Here is a 6,674-nt window from a genome sequence, read left to right on the forward strand (position 1 = left end):
GATGCTTGTTTAGAGGGAACCCATACTAAAATACACAAGTTTCTAGTTAAGCCCTACCCATAATCAGGTATTGTGGGGGTACTTGTATAATTGGAAGGGTATCGCTGATACGTCTCCGACGTATCGATAATTTCTTATGTTCTATGCCATATTATTGATGATACCTACATGTTTTATGCACACCTTATGTCATATTCGTGCATTTTCTGGAACTAACCTATTAACAAAATGCCGAAGTGCCAGTTCATGTTTTCTGCTGTTTTTGGTTTCAGAAATCCTAGTAACGAAATATTCTCGGAATTGGACGAAACGAAGACCCAGGGGCCTATTTCGCCAGGAACCTTCCAGAAGACCGAAGAGCATACGAAGTGGGGCCACGAGGTGGCCAAACCACATTGCGGCGCGGCCAAGGGGGGGCCCGCACCGCCCTGTGGTGTGGGCCCCTCGTCAGCCCCCGACTCTGCCCTTCCGCCTACTTAAAGCCTCCGTCGCGAAACCCCTGATGCGAAAAACCACGATACGGAAAACCTTACTGAGACGCCGCCGCCGCCGATCCCATCTCGGGGGATTCCTGGAGATCTCCTCCGGCACCCTGCCGGAGAGGGGATTCATCTCCCGGAGGACTCTACACCGCCATGGTCTCCTCCGGAGTGATGAGTGAGTAGTTCACCCCTGGACTATGGGTCCATAGCGGTAGCTAGATGGTTGTCTTCTCCTCATTGTGCTTCATTGTTGGATCTTGTGAGCTGCCTAACATGATCAAGATCATCTATCCGTAATACTCTATGTTGTGTTTGTCGGGATCCGATGGATAGAGAATACCATGTTATGTTAATTATCAAGTTATTACATATGTGTTGTTTATGATCTTGCATGCTCTCCGTTACTAGTAGAGGCTCTGGCCAAGTTTTTACTCTTAACTCCAAGAGGGAGTATTTATGCTCGATAGTGGGTTCATGCCCGCATTGACACACAGGACGATGTGAGAAAGTTCTAAGGTTGTCTTTGTCTTGTTGCCACTAGGTATAAAACATTGGCGCTATGTCCGAGGATGTAGTTGTTGATTACATTACGCACCATACTTAATGCAATTGTCTGTTGCTTTGCAACTTAATACTTGGAAGGGGTTCGGATGATAACTCTGAAGGTGGACTTTTTAGGCATAGATGCGGTTGGATGGCGGTCTATGTACTTTGTCGTAATGCCCAATTAAATCTCACTATACTTATCATGCCATGTATGTGCATTGTTATGCCCTCTCTATTTGTCAATTGCCCGACTTGTAATTTGTTCACCCAACATGCTTTTATCTTATGGGAGAGACACCTCTAGTGAACTGTGGACCCCGGTCCATTCTTTAATACTGAAATACAAATCTGCTGCAATACTTGTTTTACTATTTTCTCTACAAACAATCATCTTCCACACAATACGGTTAATCCTTTGTTACAGCAAGACGGTGAGATTGACAACCTCAACTGTTTCGTTGGGAGCAAAGTACTTTGGTTGTGTTGTGCGGGTTCCACGTTGGCGCCGGAATCTACGGTGTTGCACCGCACTACATCCCGCCGCCATCAACCTTCAACGTGCTTCTTGGCTCCTCCTGATTCGATAAACCTTGGTTTCTTTCGAGGGAAAACTTGCTCGCTGTGCGCATCATACCTTCCTCTTGGGGTTGCCCAACGAACGTGTGAAATACACGCCATCAAGCTCTTTTTCACGGCGCCGTTGCCGGGGAGATCAAGACACGCTGCAAGGGGAGTCTCCACTTCTCAATCTCTTTACTTTGTTTTTGTGTTGCTTTATTTTATTTAGTACTTTGTTTGCTGCACTTATATCAAAACACAAAAAAATTAGTTGCTAGTTTTACTTTATTTACTGTCTTGCACTCTATATCAAAAACACAAAAAAATTAGTTACTTGCATTTACTTTACTTGTTTCATCATGTTTCCTTTTAATTTTACCACAAAAAACATACCGGTAGGACGTGGGTCTATAATTGGGAGAAACAATATAGAAGAATTTTTCACCCATGTTAGACACTTGGTAGAACTTGCTCCTACTTATGAAATTGCTGCTGCTGCTTTAGTTCGCATATTGGAAACTAAATTTGTTAATCTCAATCCTATAATCCAACACATGTTTCTTACACTTGGTGATATGGAAGAGGGGGAAAAGAAAGATTTTGTTTTAGAAACCCTTCTTAGAGAATTTGGTGGTCTAGCAAGAGAGGCTAGAAAGGTTTTTGCTAAATTTAATATGCTTGGTTCTCATACTAATTTTGTTGGTCTCCTTGAAAAAATGGATATGGATAGGATAAGGTACACTAATAATGCTAATGATGGTGGGGAGATCAAAGCACCAATACCATGTAAACTCCTAGCTATGAATGATGCACTAGAACATAACTATGCTTGGCTTGTTCCTGAAAATTTGTTCGATGAGAGTAGCAAGCCCAAGACTAATGAGAAGGGAGACGCTGAAACTTATGTATCCAATATACTATGCATGGTTGAGAAAACTCCAAACCCCGCTGTAGATGCACCACCATTTGATAACACTTGAGTTACACTTTCGCGCCTAGGCTGAAAGGCGTTAAAGAAAAGCGCTTATGGGAGACAACCCATGTTTTTACTACAGTATTTTTGTTTTATATTTGTGTATTGGAAGTTGTTTACTACTGTAGCAACCTCTCCTTATCTTAGTTTTATGTTTTGTTGTGCCAAGTAAAGTCTTTGATAGAAAAGTAAGTACTAGATTTGGATTACTGCGCAGTTCCAGATTTCTTTGCTGTCACGAATCTGGGTCTACCTCCCCGTAGGTAGCTCAGAAAATTAAGCCAATTTATGTGCATGATCCTCAGATATGTACGCAACTTTCATTCAATTTGGGCATTTTCATTTGAGCAAGTCTGGTGGCCTAATAAAATCCATCTTTACGGACTGTTCTGTTTTGACAGATTCTATCTTTTATTTCGCATTGCCTCTTTTGCTATGTTGGATGAATTTCTTTGATCCATTAATGTCCAGTAGCTTTATGCAATGTCCAGAAGTGTTAAGAATGATTGTGTCACCTCTGAACATGTGAATTTTTATTATGCACTAACCCTCTAATGAGTTGTTTCGAGTTTGGTGTGGAGGAAGTTTTCAAGGATCAAGAGAGGAGTATGATGCAATATGATCAAGGAGAGTGAAAGCTCTAAGCTTGGGGATTCCCCGGTGGTTCACCCCTGCATATTCTAAGAAGACTCAAGCGTCTAAGCTTGGGGATGCCCAAGGCATCCCCTTCTTCATCGACAACATTATGAGGTTCCTCCCCTGAAACTATATTTTTATTCCGTCACATCTTATGCACTTTGCTTGGAGCGTCGGTTTGTTTTTGTTTTTTTGTTTTGTTTGAATAAAATGGATCCTAGCATTCACTTTATGGGAGAGAGACACGCTCCGCTGTAGCATATGGACAAATATGTCCTTAGGCTCTACTCATAGTATTCATGGCGAAGTTTCATCTTCGTTAAATTGTTATATGGTTGGAATTGGAAAATGCTACATGTAGTAATTCTAAAATGTCTTGGATAATTTGATACTTGGCAATTGTTGTGCTCATGTTTAAGCTCTTGTATCATATACTTTGCACCCATTAATGAAGAAACACTTAGAGCTTGCTAATTTGGTTTGCATATTTGGTTTCTCTAGAGTCTAGATAATATCTAGTATTGAGTTTTGAACAACAAGGAAGACGGTATAGAATCTTATAATGTTTACAATATGTCTTTTATGTGAGTTTTGCTGTACCGTTCATCCTTGTGTTTGTTTCAAATAACCTTGCTAGCCTAAACCTTGTATCGAGAGGGAATACTTCTCATGCATCCAAAATACTTAAGCCAACCACTATGTCATTTGTGTCCACCATACCTACCTACTACATGGTATTTATCCGCCATTCCAAAGTAAATTTCTTGAGTGCTACCTTTAAAATTCCATCATTCACCTTTGCAATATATAGCTGATGGGACAAATAGCTTAAAAACTATTGTGGTATTGAATATGTACTTGTGCACTTTATCTCTTATTAAGTTGCTTGTTGTGCGATAACCATGTTTCTGGGGACGCCGTCAACTATTCTTTGTTGAATATCATGTGAGTTGCTATGCATGTCCGTCTTGTCTGAAGTAAGAGAGATCTACCACCTTTATGGTTGGAGCATGCATATTGTTAGAGAAGAACATTGGGCCGCTAACTAAAGCCATGATTCATGGTGGAAGTTTCAGTCTTGGACATATATCCTCAATCTCATATGAGAATAATAATTGTTGCCACATGCTTATGCATTAAAGAGGAGTCCATTATCTGTTGTCCATGTTGTCCCGGTATGGATGTCTAAGTTGAGAATAATCAAAAGCGAGAAATCCAAAATGCGAGCTTTCTCCTTAGACCTTTGTACGGGCGGCATGGAGGTACCCCATTGTGACACTTGGTTAAAACATGTGCATTGCAAAGATCCGGTAGTCCAAGCTAATTAGGACAAGGTGCGGGCACTATTAGTATACTATGCATGAGGCTTGCAACTTGTAAGATATAACTTTCATAACTCATATGCTTTATTACTACCGTTGACAAAATTGTTTCATGTTTTCAAAATAAAAGCTCTAGCACAAATATAGCAATCGATGCTTTCCTCTTTGAAGGACCATTCTCTTTACTTTTATGTTGAGTCAGTTCACCTATCTCTCTCCACCTCAAGAAGCAAACACTTGTGTGAACTGTGCATTGATTCCTACATATTTGCATATTGCACTTGTTATATTACTCTATGTTGACAATAATCCATGAGATATACATGTTACAAGTTGAAAGCAACCGCTGAAACTTTATCTTCCTTTGTGTTGCTTCAATACCTTTACTTTGATTTATTGCTTTATGAGTTAACTCTTATGCAAGACTTATTAATACTTGTCTTGAAGTACTATTCATGAAAAGTCTTTGCTTTATGATTCACTTGTTTACTCATGTCATTACCATTGTTTTGATCGCTGCATCCACTACATATGTTTACAAATAGTATGATCAAGGTTATGATGGCATATCACTTCGAAATTATCTTTGTTATCGTTTTACCCGCTCAGGACGAGCAGAACTAAGCTTGGGGATGCTTGATACGTCTCCGACGTATCGATAATTTCTTATGTTCTATGCCATATTATTGATGATACCTACATGTTTTATGCACACCTTATGTCATATTCGTGCATTTTCTGGAACTAACCTATTAACAAGATGCCGAAGTGCCGGTTCTCATTTTCTGCTGTTTTTGGTTTCAGAAATCCTAGTAACGAAATATTCTCGGAATTGGACGAAACGAAGACCCGGGGGCCTATTTCGCCACGAACCTTCCAGAAGACCGAAGAGCATACGAAGTGGGGCCACGAGGTGGCCAAACCACATGGCGGCGCGGCCAAGGGGGGCCCGAGCCGCCCTGTGGTGTGGGCCCCTGTCGGCCCCGACTCTGCCCTTCCGCCTACTTAAAGCCTCCGTCGCGAAACCCCTGATGCGAAAAACCACGATACGGAAAACCTTACTGAGACGCCGCCGCCGCCGATCCCATCTCGGGGGATTCAGGAGATCTCCTCCGGCACCCTGCCGGAGAGGGGATTCATCTCCCGGAGGACTCTACACCGCCATGGTCGCCTCCGGAGTGATGAGTGAGTAGTTCACCCCTGGACTATGGGTCCATAGCAGTAGCTAGATGGTTGTCTTCTCCTCATTGTGCTTCATTGTTGGATCTTGTGAGCTTCCTAACATGATCAAGATCATCTATCTGTAATACTCTATGTTGTGTTTGTCGGGATCCGATGGATAGAGAATACCATGTTATGTTAATTATCAAGTTATTACATATGTGTTGTTTATGATCTTGCATGCTCTCCGTTACTAGTAGAGGCTCGGCCAAGTTTTTACTCTTAACTCCAAGAGGGAGTATTTATGCTCGATAGTGGGTTCATGCTCGCATTGACAGTCGGGACAGGTGACGAAAGTTCTAAGGTTGTGCTGTGTCTTTGTTGCCACTAGGGATAAAACATTGGCGCTATGTCCGAGGATGTAGTTGTTGATTACATTACGCACCATACTTAATGCAATTGTCTGTTGCTTTGCAACTTAATACTGGAAGGGGTTCGGATGATAACTCTGAAGGTGGACTTTTAGGCATAGATGCGGTTGGATGGCGGTCTATGTACTTTGTCGTAATGCCCAATTAAATCTCACTATACTTATCATGCCATGTATGTGCATTGTTATGCCCTCTCTATTTGTCAATTGCCCGACTGTAATTTGTTCACCCAACATGCTTTTATCTTATGGGAGAGACACCTCTAGTGAACTGTGGACCCCGGTCCATTCTTTAATACTCGAAATACAAATCTGTCTGCAATACTTGTTTTACTATTTTCTCTGCAAACAATCATCTTCCACACAATACGGTTAATCCTTTGTTACAGCAAGCCGGTGAGATTGACAACCTCACTTGTTTCGTTGGGGCAAAGTACTTTGGTTGTGTTGTGCAGGTTCCACGTTGGCGCCGGAATCTCCGGTGTTGCACCGCACTACATCCCGCCGCCATCAACCTTCAACGTGCTTCTTGGCTCCTCCTGGTTCGATAAACCTTGGTTTCTTTC

Source organism: Lolium rigidum, chromosome 5, assembly GCF_022539505.1.
Source record: "Lolium rigidum isolate FL_2022 chromosome 5, APGP_CSIRO_Lrig_0.1, whole genome shotgun sequence".
In the NCBI taxonomy this organism is placed as follows: Eukaryota; Viridiplantae; Streptophyta; class Magnoliopsida; order Poales; family Poaceae; genus Lolium; species Lolium rigidum.